The sequence below is a fragment of the Pongo pygmaeus genome, chromosome 12, assembly GCF_028885625.2.
Source record: "Pongo pygmaeus isolate AG05252 chromosome 12, NHGRI_mPonPyg2-v2.0_pri, whole genome shotgun sequence".
Classification (NCBI taxonomy): Eukaryota; Metazoa; Chordata; class Mammalia; order Primates; family Hominidae; genus Pongo; species Pongo pygmaeus.
Genome location: NC_072385.2, coordinates 36,991,025 through 37,004,472, shown reverse-complemented (window position 1 = coordinate 37,004,472; position 13,448 = coordinate 36,991,025). Strand labels below are relative to the sequence as shown.

General features: G+C 47.0%; 1 protein-coding gene across 4 annotated transcripts in view; it reads right to left on the bottom strand.

Moving 5' to 3' along the window:
• NCK2 (NCK adaptor protein 2) overlaps positions 1-13,448 on the bottom strand; it is a 150,551-nt gene that overhangs the window by 14,683 nt on the left and 122,420 nt on the right. The gene's annotated exons all lie outside the window — the stretch shown is intronic.

Sequence of the window (13,448 nt, the reverse complement as noted above, 5' to 3'; positions counted from 1 at the left end):
TTTTCATTCCTAGAATGGGTGGGAAGTCAGACTAAATGAATTCAAAGACCCCATAGAACTCTAAGACCATCCAGTCTTAAGCAGCGCAGACTGTATAACCTGCCCTGCCCCCAGCTGCCTTGCCTCTGCCTCCTCCACTCCTGGGACACTCACTGCCCCCACCCTCACCCCTGGGCAGCATAACAGCCCTACTGGGCAAAACCCATCGTCTTCACCTTTCTTCTCTTCTTACAATCCTTCTCTTCTTTCAAAACAGCAGACTAATTTCCCACAACAGATTGTGATGAGTGCGTTAGGAAAACTTAGCTGATACCTTCAATCGAAGGCAAAATTTTTCATACTGTGATTCAAAGCCCACTAGTGGATCATAAAAAATCACTTTAATGGGTTGTAACCAGCCTATAGGTATGTGTTGAATTTAAGGGAATAAAGTAGAAAATTTCAGTGCATCAAACACAATTACAGTAAGTATTGTTTCTTCAGTCACAGATGTGAGTATCGAATCAGATTGAGAAACATTTCTTCCTGTGCATGAGGAAAAATGCTAGAAAAGCCCTAAGGTAAAAATGTTTTAACTGTGTTAAAATGCACAGAATTCTGCAACATTCTAGGAGAGGAAAGCATGTCAGCCCCAGAGCTGGGGACACACCCCACACAAGCAGATTGGCCTTCCTCAGCTGTCCTGAGAGATGAGTGCTCCCACCACAGCTCTGCTTCAACCTCTACCTTAATCAGTGTGGAGGTTTAGTCATTTGTAGACTCCTCAAAATGACTTCCTCCAAGCACTTCCATGGGTAGCTTGTACCCCTTTCTCCTTTTCTTCCTTAAACTAGAGTAAAGGGCGATCAGTCCTAAGAATTACTTGTGCTTCTATGGCCTTGCTGAGTGGGCAGGAGGTCAAGAGGGTAAAAAGGCTGGTTGTCCTCAATGGTGGAGAGCTGGGCTGCTGCCCCCCTCCCACTGCCACTGCCCTGGGACATGCATCCACGCAGCGCCAGGAGGCGTGTGAGGCCACGTACGTTTCAGAGCAAATACACTGATTCATTTATGCTAATGGCCTCTGCCGTTTCTCTTTGTACCACATTTTATGCACGTGCTTGGGAAACACAAGAGTAAGCCAGAATATTAGAACAGGTGAAACGCTTAGATTTCTAGTTTGCGTTAACTTATATAAAAACACAAACCTCTAAATCTGAGAACTCATCCTTTCATAGGATTTCAAATGCAGGATGGTTCAACTACACAATGAGAGCACCATGATACCACCACAGCTCCACAATCCAGAAGGCAGGCCATCCATGAAAGCAAACTTTTTTGTCCAGAAGGCAGTGGCGCCCGAAGCTCAACCAGGAAGGCCTTACGGCCTTATCAAAACAGCTAGCAAGCTGGGGCGCCGGGACTACGCTGAGGCCAACTTTTATTGGCAACAACGATGTCAAGAAACAACATTGAACAATAAACTTTTAATAGACCTTTGCAAACATGTAAATTACAAAAGCTACTTGAGAAAAAACGCCTGTGGAAGAGCGGGTTTCGGAATATTCATCAGGCCATGAAGATAAAGGTGACAAGATCAGCAGAAAAGACATTAGATAGTGGCCATCACAATATGTTATAAAGACACTTTATAACTGATATATGAATATTCTACTTTAGTGACTTCTTTCAAAAACAAAATACAGTAATTTAATTAATACAGCCACTGAGTTCCTGAGACATACCAGGCAGCAACCTAGACTTTGGTGAGGGGTGAAATGAGCAGACAGGCATGCTTTCTGCCTGCACAGAGCTTATACTTCTCCATCGAGACTGGAACACTGTACATAGCAAGCATGCAGCAGAAATTTTACCTGTTTTGCTTGAATGTGATCTAAATAGTCTGTGGCGCAACTCAGAGGATCAGTGCAGACTGACAGAGAGCTGCATGCTCTTGGTCAAATTACTTAATGTCTCTCTGTGTACTGGTTTTCTTACCCCCCCCAAATGTGAACATATTAGTCTGCTCAGGCTACCATGATAAGAACCATAGACTGGGTGGCTTAAACAACAGACATTTATTTCCTCACAGTTCTGGAGGCTGGAAGTCCAAATCAAGGTGTGGGCAGGGTTGGTTCCTTGCAAGGCCTCTCTCCTGGACTTGCAGATGCTGTCTTCTTCCTGTGTGTCTTCACATGGTCTTCCCTCTGAGTGTGTCTGTGTTCCAATCTCCTTTTCTTATAAGAACACCAGTTAGATTGAATGAGGGCCCACCCCAGTGACTTTGTTTTAACTTAATCACCTCTGTAAAGGCTTTGTCTCCAAACACAGTCCCATTCTGAGGTCCTGGGGTTGGGACTTCGTATGAATTTCAGGAAGATGCAATCTGGCCCATGACAGGCACCAGTGTTCAGCTGATGCTATAAAGCACAGGAAGTGCTCTGTGGATAACAATGATTACTCTTATTAACTAAGCTGTGGCTTTCTTGTTGCTCTGAACGATACTTTACCAAAAGAGGGCCAAAGTCCTCTTTAAAAACACTTGGCCATGATCCTACCAGTGTCAGATGGCCACCAAAATAGAAAGCCTGCCTGCCAGACTTTGGCACCTGGGAAGCAAACGCTCTTCCATGGGAGCAATGTTGTATGTAGCTGCTGGTGCAGTGAAATTCAAGAGGCAGGTGTCTGGAGATGGAGAGGGACCTGACTTTACTGACACCTATGTTATCTAAACCCTCACAACAGTCCTGTGATAAAGTGGGCAACTTCTTAATTTGTGGAAATAAGGAAACTGAGGCTATAAGAGGTCAAGGAATTGGCCCAACATACCCGCCAGTGATGTGGCACAGACTGTACACCCAGTAAATCCCCATTCAATCCATAATAGTCAAGAAGCATAGTTCTGATAGCGGCTGGTGTCCAGCATGGTTTTTATGGAAAGCATTATCATCTGTAATATGATTTCTATAGGAAATGAAACTAGGACTCTGAAATGGGGTGCCAAGAATCTACTCCACTCCCTCCCTGCCCGCTTGCATGCCCAAGCAGAGAGAAACCTTTTCTCTTACTCTACAGAATGAAGAGGCCCCTGTGTCTCCAGATGGAAGAGGGGCTGAGGTTCAGATAATGAAGATTTTGGATAAGAAATGCAATACCAGTGACAGGCCAGGGCCCCAGAACAGCAGTTAATAGGTCTCAGCAGGCTGGAGGGGTACTGTGTGGGAAAGACGTCAATGGGACCAAGTTGCTGGGTTGCTGAGAAAGCAGGTCCCTTTTCTTCCCTGCACCCTGATCCTGCCCAATGGCCAGAGCCAGGGTCATCTAGAACAGAAGGGATGGGAGACCCTGAATGCTGGCATATGAAGATTTAATGTGCTCAGCCCTCCTGACTGCTAAGGATACCAGAGCAAGAAAGCTGTGGCCAGGGGGAGGGAGGGAGGGGAAAGAGTGCCTGGGCAAGGTGTCTCAGTGGTAGGAGGAGGAGTGGGAACAGAAAAATGCACCAAGAGTGCAGGTGGCCTTTCTGTGTGAGGATAATTAAGTAAACTGCAACCCTAGAGTCCGGAGAGCCTTTACATGGGGGCAGGCTTAGGGGACTCAGTGATCCCTCGTCCTTCTCCTCTTGCCTGGACTTCACCTGGAGCCGTGACCCAGCCAGGTGGCAGCCAGGACATCTCAAAGGGAAGGTTTCTGCTGCAGAACAAACAGGGATTCACGTGTGTCTGGGAGATGGGAGCGCTGCAGCTGTGCGTCCTGACCGAGGGCAAGTCCCTGAGCGGTCCGGGCTCTAAGCGACTGCCTCTCTCTCATTCGAAGGCAAACTCATTACCTTGTAGGTAAAGAGGCGGCACCCAGATCCCAGTTTCCTTTCATTCTCTGTGTGTAGTTTTTCTACACACCTCCGTTTCATCGCCTCATCTTTCATTAAAGTAAAACCACCTACTGCTTCCAGTTGTAACAGAAGCACAATTTGAACTCCAATGTGTATTTATTTTAACAGGGTTACATGATTCTTTTCTCATAGAATTTTACATATTTTCTCAACAAGACAGGCAAATCCTCAGACCCACTTCTCAGACTCGGGCTGTCTGTAGCTACCATAATGAAACCACAGCCAACCAAAACATGGCAGACTGGAAGCCCCCATCATCCAGGGCCCCTGCTCACCAGTCTATGTCACATTTTGGAAGAGCACATTCGCCAGCATGTCCCTGGAGCCTGCTCACCTTGGGGTCAACAGTGAACTCCCAAGCAGGTTGCAGGCCAGGTGGATCCTTCAGGGAGACATGAGGTAGGTGGGTCCTCACCCACGCAGAACCCCCAGACAGTTCCAATGCCTCCCATCCTGCCCTTACCGAGGCATGGTGTGCGGTCATGTGTTTTAGCAAGACTTGGGACAAGAGATGAAATGATGTGTTTTTCTTTCAATTCTCAAGTTAATTATAAAATCCTACTGCACAGAATTTACCTGGTTTTCAGCATTTTGGTTGGAGGTGTCACAGCAGCGTGCTTTAGATAAATCATATTGCGATGATCATATCTAGAATGTGACTATTACAAAACCCTTCCAATGGCTGGCATGCTCTGTATTAGATGAAGCAGCATTTTCTCGCAAAGTAATGACTTTATCTACAGCTTGTTCAATAATGTATAAACTGCTATATCTTTGCATGAAAAAGAATGAAAGAATGAAAGTAACTAAAAAAAAAAGCAAGATGCTGTTTCATGAGACATGCTCAGCAGTAAGCAGGATTTTAACTCTTACATTGAAGAGTAGTATCTCAAGCTCTTTAACTCTATCATCATAAAATTACGGCGTTTAAGTTCTAGAAGAAACCTTAGAGATCTGATGGTATCTTAATTGGTTCAGGCGCCTATAACAAAATACTGTAAACCAACTGACTTATAAAGTAAAATTACAGACATTTATTTCTCATCGTTCTGGAGGCTGGAAGCCCCATGTCAAGGCCCCAGGAGATTCGGTGTCTGTTGAGGACCCATATCCTAGTTCACAGATGGTGCCTCCTTGCTGTGTCCTCACATGGCAGAAGCAGCCAGGGTGCTCTCTGAGGTCTCTTTTATAAGGGCACGAATCCCATTCATGAGGGCATCACTCTCATGACATCATCACTTCCCAATACCATCACATTAAGGATTAGGATTTCAACATATGAATGGGGGGAACACTATCTGAGGCAGCTTGGCCAGCTGCAGTTCAGTCTGCAGCAGCTTGGCCAGTTGTTCTCAGGCTGCTGTGTGGGAAATGAGTCTTGGGATTCCATGTGTGTGTGGCCCAGGGGACTGGGCGGGGCAGAAGACCCCGTACCTCCAGCAGCTGCAATGTTCTGTTTGTTCTACACAGGGGCCCTGGGCGCTTGACAATGTGCTCCACAGATGAGACAAGTGACAGAGGCTTGGAGAGGCTGAGCATTTGCCTGAGGTCTCCCAGGCCAGTCAGCAGCCAGGTTGGAGGGCAAGGACACAGAGCTCCTGAGCACAGAGCTGCCCAAGATGGACAGCAAGGAGTGTGAACAAGCTCCTTAACTAAGCCACTTCCACAGGTGCCACATTAAAGACCAGCCACCAACTGTGCCATGACTTTATCTGCATTTCATAATAATAAAATGGGTACTGTAGGTAATAATATTTGTTACTCAGTGAGCAGACAGATAGTATAATTTTAAGTGGCAAATAAACTATAGTTTCTGCTTTGGTGGTGATTTTGCAGCATCAAGCTATTGGATCTCTGATCACAAGTTTTATTTTTATTGATAATAAGCACGTTTTAACTTTCCTGAATAAAATTACGGACATTAAAGATTGGGTTCTAATAAAAGCCTGAATATGTCATACATTATTAATGTCAGTAAATTTAAAGTCAAAATCTTTTATATCCCTTTTCAGATGAAGGGATGTTAAAACAGATGACTTTAAAACATGCTCTGGCTGTCATCTTCCAGCTGGAGTTCTGGAGATTTAAGATAAAGCGTCAAACAAACTTGGTACTTCAGAAACATATTCAAGCCAATTCGTTTAGACAGGGTGTGCTCAAGTTTTGGGATCTCTATGGCAAAATCATTTAATTTTCGCTACGGATCAGATGTGTAACATAAACCAAATTTAATCAGAAAACTTCCTTTTATTGAAAATGCTATTTTTACTAAGAATCGAGATTACTGATCTGTGGGGGTTTCCCCCACTAGAGTCAGAACCTATTATTAAAGTCAGCTAAATGTTACAACAAGCTTTTCTTAAATACTATGGAGATCTGATAAGATCTGATTATGGTATAAAGTGACCAAAGTACATTTCCATATAAGAGTTAGAATATAACTAATGTTCAGCTCAGCTGCTACGAGTTTTTGTGTTGCTGTATATTCATTTAGTTTGCATCTACTTTTTTAGTTATGCTGCTAAGATTAGCTTCCACTCCTCAGAGTATGAAGGGCACAAATTTATCATCATAATATTTCAACAGGTAAAGGGAAAAAACTCAAATTTACTCAACTTAAGGATTTTTTTGAAAGGGCGTGAGATTAATGTAGTAGTTCTGTTGTCTTATTCTGTTCAGAACCCTTTGTCCCTTCTCTTAGTCAAACAAAATTCCTCTCTGTGAAGGGCCCCATCTCACCCCGAGCCTTTCCCCGCCTTTGCTGGCCATGGGGGAAGGCCCATGACTCATATCTGTGTGGTCAGGGCACTCCCGGGACCCTTGCTACAGTCATGGGGGAAATACCGTCCCTAGGAGGACACGGCCAGGGCTGCAGCAGCATCTGCCCACGCTGCAGAGGTTCATGTAAGGAGTGAAGGGCAGAGGTGAGCAGGGAGAGGCTCAGAGAGACAAGCCCCATCCAAGAGTTGCACCCCTGGATCCAACCGTACTTCCCAATCATCTGAGCCAACTTTTCGTTTTCTTTTTTTCCCCCTTCAGTTACTTTTGAGTTGACTTTCAGTCTCTTCAATTAAGAGCCCTAAAAAAATAAAACCACCCTTCCCCCAGCCTCACTGTTCCTCTCCCAAACCATCCCCTTACACGAGCCAAACTGTTGATTCCCATCTGAAAATGTGGTATATATGGGTGAGCTGAAAAGAACACAGTGACCAAGGGTTTTGGGTGTGGGAGTGAGTGTGGTGGTGGCGGTGGATCAGCAGACATAATTCATAGCTGGGTGGCGTGCATGTTTCCTAAGCCTGGAGAATCTTGGGCTTAAAATATTTACTGCAGGAGTAATAATGAGAAACCTGTGATGCTGGGAGGCCACATCCATCAGGCCTCACTGACCAACATGATATAACCTCGATTTTCTGGGGGCTCTCAGAGTTGACTTAGGGTGGGCCCACATGAATTCACTGGGGCCAGTATCTTAGGCACGGTGGTCAGAGAAAACCCTGAGAGTGGCTCACGAGAGTGGGACAGACTTTTGGGTACAAATCGATTTCAGACAAGGTCAAATTTAAGTCGGAAGAGACTCACGCACAAATGCCATCAGCTAGCTGCTTCAGCTGACACCCATTCCTTTTGTCATACGGAGGCTCAGACATGACACTGGCTGCTGGCCGAGGATCATGGAACTGGGGGTGTGGGATATGGAAGGACAGTGACCTTTCCTGGCAGCTGGGTGAGGGCACCAGATGCCGCTGGTCTGGCCCCACCCAGGGTCAAGGCACACCTGCCAAGACAGGCAGAGGACAGGCGCTGCTAATGTCCACTTCCGGGAAGGGTATCAGAATGTACTCACTGCTCAACAGAGGTGTACCCAGATGAAGGAGAAAGGGGACTCAGTTACTTTTTCAGAGATTTGTCTGAATCATTTCTGACTCCTCCCTAGCAACAAATGGCATTTAAGGTGCAAAAACTTTCAGTGAACTCTAACAGATCACGATGCTCTCCAATCCTTCCTGAAACGCTGTCCCTTGGCTCTGCCATGAATTTACACTAGAATACCTACAAATGCCACCTCTGGCTGTACCTCTTTCTTCATTTCTTCAGAGTTCTCAAGAAGGGTTCTTTGTTCATTTGTTGTTTAATGCTCAGCCTGAGGGAAAGTGTGAAGAACCTACCCAGCCTCCGAAACCTCACAGACCAGTGCAACAGAGAGTCACTTACACACACCCAAGTTGCAGATGACCAACGGTGACAATCACAATAAAGAGGAGGAGGTCAGGGAGGACCTCCCTGAGCATGTCTCTTCCGGTCCCGCAGGACACGGAGGCGCTCAGGTGAGGACAGGAAGTACACGTGGCAAGGAAGACAGGCTACACCACGGCTGTGAGCAGAAGGACTCAGAGCCATTCAGTGATGTGAAGGAGGTGTTAGGGCCACACTGTGAACAGCAAGGGGACAGGGCACAGGGCAGGCCTGGTGGTGGGAGGAGGGTAGCGGGGGACAGCGTGCAAGCAGCAGCAGGCACCTTCGGCTGATCCCGTAGCTGCAGAGAGGGATCTGGGCAGGGCAGGCGCATAGAGCTCTCCAGCTGAGGCTGGCAGAAACGTGTCAAGCAAAGCAAAAATAGTCGTCAACTGACCTTTCTCTTCCAAGTGTCCTGCTGGCAGAAAATAATCTCACCATTAAGAACTGTGTACTTTTAAGGAAGAAGAAATTCTAAATTCTTGACCACCATGGAGAAAAAGCAGTAAATGTACTCTTGACAGCTTCCCCAGTCTTCCATGTCCCTTTTGGGCACCAACTTCCTTTGCACAAAATCTCAGCCCATCTCCAAAACTGTCCCTTCAGGTTCCTGTTGTTGTCAGGTGTCATGTAGTTTCCTCCCTGCTCTCTAAGGTCCTGACCCAGGAAACTTTTTACCTCTAGTAGTTTAGCTTTCGAAAACAAAAACCAGGCCGGGCACAGTGGCTGATACCTGTAATCCCAGCACTTTGGGAGGCCAAGGCGGGCAGATCACTTGAGATCAGGAGTTCAAGACCAGCCTGGCCAAAACGGTGAAACCCCATCTCTACTAAAAATACAAAAAAATTAGCTGGGTGTGGTGGCACATGCCTATGATCCCAGCCACTGGGGAGGCTGAGGCAGCAGAATCGCTTGAACCTGGGAGTCGGAGGTTGCAGTGAGCCGAGATTGCGCCACTGCACTTCCAGCTTGGGCGACAGAGGGAGACACTGTCTCAAAAAAAAAAAAAAGAAAAAAAAGAAAAATCATTATCTTTTTCAAAAGCTTAGCAAATCCCCATCTCCCTGAGCAGACTGCAGGCAACACGGCCCATGGGGAAACACCACCGGCCTTCCCTCCATAGTAAAATGAGGGTTGCTCCCAAAGCTTGCGGAGCGCCTTGATCAGTAACCAGCACTACAATAACATGGTGCAGCGCCTGACAGCACCTTGCCTGTCTAAAGGCCTGTCTCCCGCAGGCTGTGGGAGCGCTCACTGGTGCTCATCTCACCATCCTCCTCATCTCTCTGTATTTATCTCCCTGGGAAGGACAAACCATCATGACCTCAGATCCGGGCATGGAGCAGACATTCAATAAACATCTGCTAATTAATAAACCCCACTCGCTGTCTCATCACCTCGATTTCACATGCACTCATCAGCCCCTCCAGGTCTGTGTCTGCAGTGACAGGCACCTACAGTGCCAGGGGTGTGAGTGAAAGTAGGAGGCCAGGATCACGATGAGCAGACCTCCCAAGCACACACCACGCTGACCCTTCTCTGCAGCTATTTCTTCCTCCTTCCCTTTCACAAAGACCCTACTATGTGCTGGGCACTCACGCACCCGTATGTCAGTGATGTCGCTCCTAGGGTGGAAAGCACCGCTGTCACTGGCTGTGTCTGGTGGCTCCGCGGTACATTATTTCCTGAACCACCCTGAATTTCCCCAGACTGGAATAATTCCAGGATATTTACCTTTATTATTTCTTTCTTTCTTTCTTTTTTGAGACAGGGTCTCACTGTGTCACCCAGGCTGGAGTGAGGTGGCGCGATCTTGGCTGCAACCTCCGCCTCCCGGGTTCAAGCGATTCTTGTGCCTCCGTCTCCCAAGTAGCTGAGATTACAGGTTATGTGCCACCACCCTGGCTAATTTTTATATTTTTAGTAGAGACGGGGTTTCACCACGTTAGCCAGACTGGTCTCGAGCTCTTGACCTCAAGTGATCTGCCCACCTCGGCCTCCCACAGTGCTGGGATTACAGGTGTGGGCCACTGTGCCTGGCCTGACTTTTCTTATTTCTAGGCATGCATACCCTATAGTGAAACATTCTACTGTGTGCCATTCAAAATCCCCAAGTTCAGGAAGGGACTGCCACAGGATGGCAGGGAGGAAGGAGCCTCATGCAACAGAAGGGAGTTGCCATCCCTGAGGGAAACCCCAAGCAGCCACCCTGCCTGGGTGGGGGGTTAGGGCTGCTGGCGCCCCCTGCCTCCTTAGCCTCCAGCTGGCTGCTCTCTGAAGGGGAGGGTAGGAGAAGCACCTGTAGGGCCCCTGCTTGGCCCCGTGGCACTGCATTCTCACTGATGGGACTTCAGCCCGTACAGGTGGGGCCAAGTATCTTCCACCGTCTCTATGCGCAGGTAGTCCCTTGCCAGTGGGTGGGCACACCAGGAACCAGCTCTGAAAGGGAGGTGTTGGGGCAAAGGACCCACCCTCCCGACCACCACACGGGTCCTTGTGTCCAGGGCTCTGAATCTGACTTTCCACTTTAGTCATAAGAAAGCCCATTCCTTTGTGAGCAGGCAGGCAAACAAAATGATGGAATATTTAAACCTGAAAAAAAAATGGTCTAAAAGTATAGAATTTTCTCACAAATGTGAAAGTCAAATGGGAACACAGATGCCAATGAAGAGAATTAAAAATTTTTTTCATTATAATTTTTAATTAAAAATACATATTTAGTACCTCTCAACACATATACCAGATCCATGAGCCCAAGCGTTTTTGAATATGCAAAAGAGTGTACAAGACGCGACAAGGATGAGACACGGCATTCTGGAGCACTGCTTAAAGTGTCAAACCACTGGCAAAAGTTCAGCACGCCTGCCGTTCTCCAGGACCACACCTGCTCAGGAAAATGAAATGTGACGAATACACAAAAAGAGACAGCACATTCACGGGGGAACACGCAGGTGGCACGCGGTTGGCAAAGACATAGCTGAACCGTACTTGTGCCAGCTTCTCAGAACACTATGGAGCCCAGCCTCTCCGCCTCCTCGTGCTTGGCTTTGGCACTTTCTGTAACATCTCTCTGCATCTACATGTCTTCATCTGTAACACAAGGAAACCCCTGGTACCCATGGGGCTGTTATGAGGGCCCAGTAACTGAGGACGGCACTTAGTGGGGTGTCTGACATGCAGCAGGAGCCCAGGTGATGGCTGCCATTGTATTGTCATCCTCATACCAGTTTGCTGTTATGGCTGGGGACACAGGCAGGATCCGGTGTGGCACTTTCTCAACAAGGTATGCACGCACCTCTATCCTCCCTAAAAAGCTCCTGAGGGGTGAGTCTCAGCTCACTTTGGCTCTCAGGGTCAGGAGCAGCTCAGATGTGAGGGCATTTATGAACAGGCTAGGGGGAGCACTGTGGGTCTATGAGAGGAGCCCCGTTTCCCAGGTAAGGGTGGGCAGCGGGGTTGGATCGTATGCTGCTTTGGACGAACAAGGGTTACTGAGACATAAGTGCTCTGGAGTGCCTGGGTGCGGTCCACCTGTTCTGTGCTTTGGAGAAGGGCCTTGATGGAACTGGGTTCTAGCCTCCAAACCTGGGCTGTGAGGGGCCCACTCCTGGCCTTGCTGTGAGGCAGACCCATAGCCCTGGCCAAGTCGCTCGGCTGGCCTGGGCCTCAACTGCTTCATTTTCGTAGAAAAGTGCTGGGCCAGGCTATCGCCTTTCCAGAATTCTACAGATAGTGCAAACTATTGATTGACTTCACTTTTTAAACAGAACTGTGTATAGCAGGCTTTGAAGAAGAAAAAAGAAAACCCACAGTAGAACCACAAGGGGATCAAGTGGTCCTTTTGGACACCACACAGCCAACCTTTCTCACTGCTGAATGAAGTTTCTTAGCATATCCAGTTAAACATTACAGATTTAGTCAACTTCAATTAGCAGCATTAGAACAAACTGCATGTTTACCACTAATTCATCTCTACTTTACAAACACCCACTTGTAAATTTCACAAATCAGACAATCAACAACTATGTTCCTTAAAAAAACAAAAACACAAAACCAAGCAAGATTCCCCATAAACAGCTGCCTCGGCACGGCCTGCTTCCAGGAAGAAACATGGGCCACCCCAGCCTTTAACTTATGAACAGTTGCCCTCTGGGTGGCTCTCACAGCTGTGGGGGTCACTGAGGACAACCTGAGTGCGCGCACAAAATCTGTGAATTCCCAAACGGAAGGGGAAGTTATAAAGAAAAACCCACATCAGCCTGGAGGAGCCGATCATAGGGACAGACTTCTGGGCAAAAACTGACATGAGTCAATGTAGGCTGATGTGCAGAAATACACCTAACTCCACCCATACGTGCCAAGGTCCATCGGTTACACCGAGGCAGCACGTGGGCCATGCAGGAGCCCTACAGATGCCCATCTGCTTGCAGGCAGGCAGCTTCACACATCAAGCCAGTAAACGAGCGCTCTCTCAGCCTCATACCTGCTTCCAGGAAACAGACACTAAAATGGAATAGAGCAAAGGAACATTTTGGACATATGGATAGCACCTAAAAAAGAGAGCACACCGTATGGGTAAATGCAGACAGAAACATGCTAGGAAGATTGTTCTCTAATTCCCTGGCATATTTGGTTCACGTTTCTTTATTCGTAAACTTAAGACTCCCGCTTGAGTAACTCAAGTAATTAGTTAGGAAGGGTGATCTTTAGGAAGCTGAAGCAGGGTGAGATCATCTTAGTAAGAAGCAACCAAGATGCCAGTTCCTGGGAAATGCTCTGCCTAATGTTTTGCCTTTCACCAGGACACGACCGGCTCTCACCCAGCCAAGTGCACACAGCAATGTGAATTCCACACACCCCACTGTGAACTCCACACCTGATTCTCCTTAGTATTCCAAGGGTACGGACCCCACCTTCACTTCCCAGGGTCTCTCCTGCCTTGTCCCCCATTAGAAATCTTTTTAGACAATCCGTGTCTATTTTCTCTCAAAGTATCCTCCCACTAATCTGTTGTGATTTGTTTTACATTTTTGGTTCTAAATACTTGGAAGCTAAAGATACACAAAAACAAACCCACATTTATTTTGGGGTGTCTGGCACCACAACTACTGCCGAAGATTCCATGTTATGTGGGCCCTTCCTATTATGAACAATCTTGCAAGACAGAATTTTAATTCTAAATTCTGATACATTATATTTAATTCATGTTCATACAATGGTAAATTATACAACAGAGACATGAAAAGTAAACGTGAAGTGTTAAATGCATCTCTGAAAATCCACAGAGTCCCTGTCTTAGCGTGATAAAGAGACGATAAACAATTTGTTGGAGAAGCGGAACATT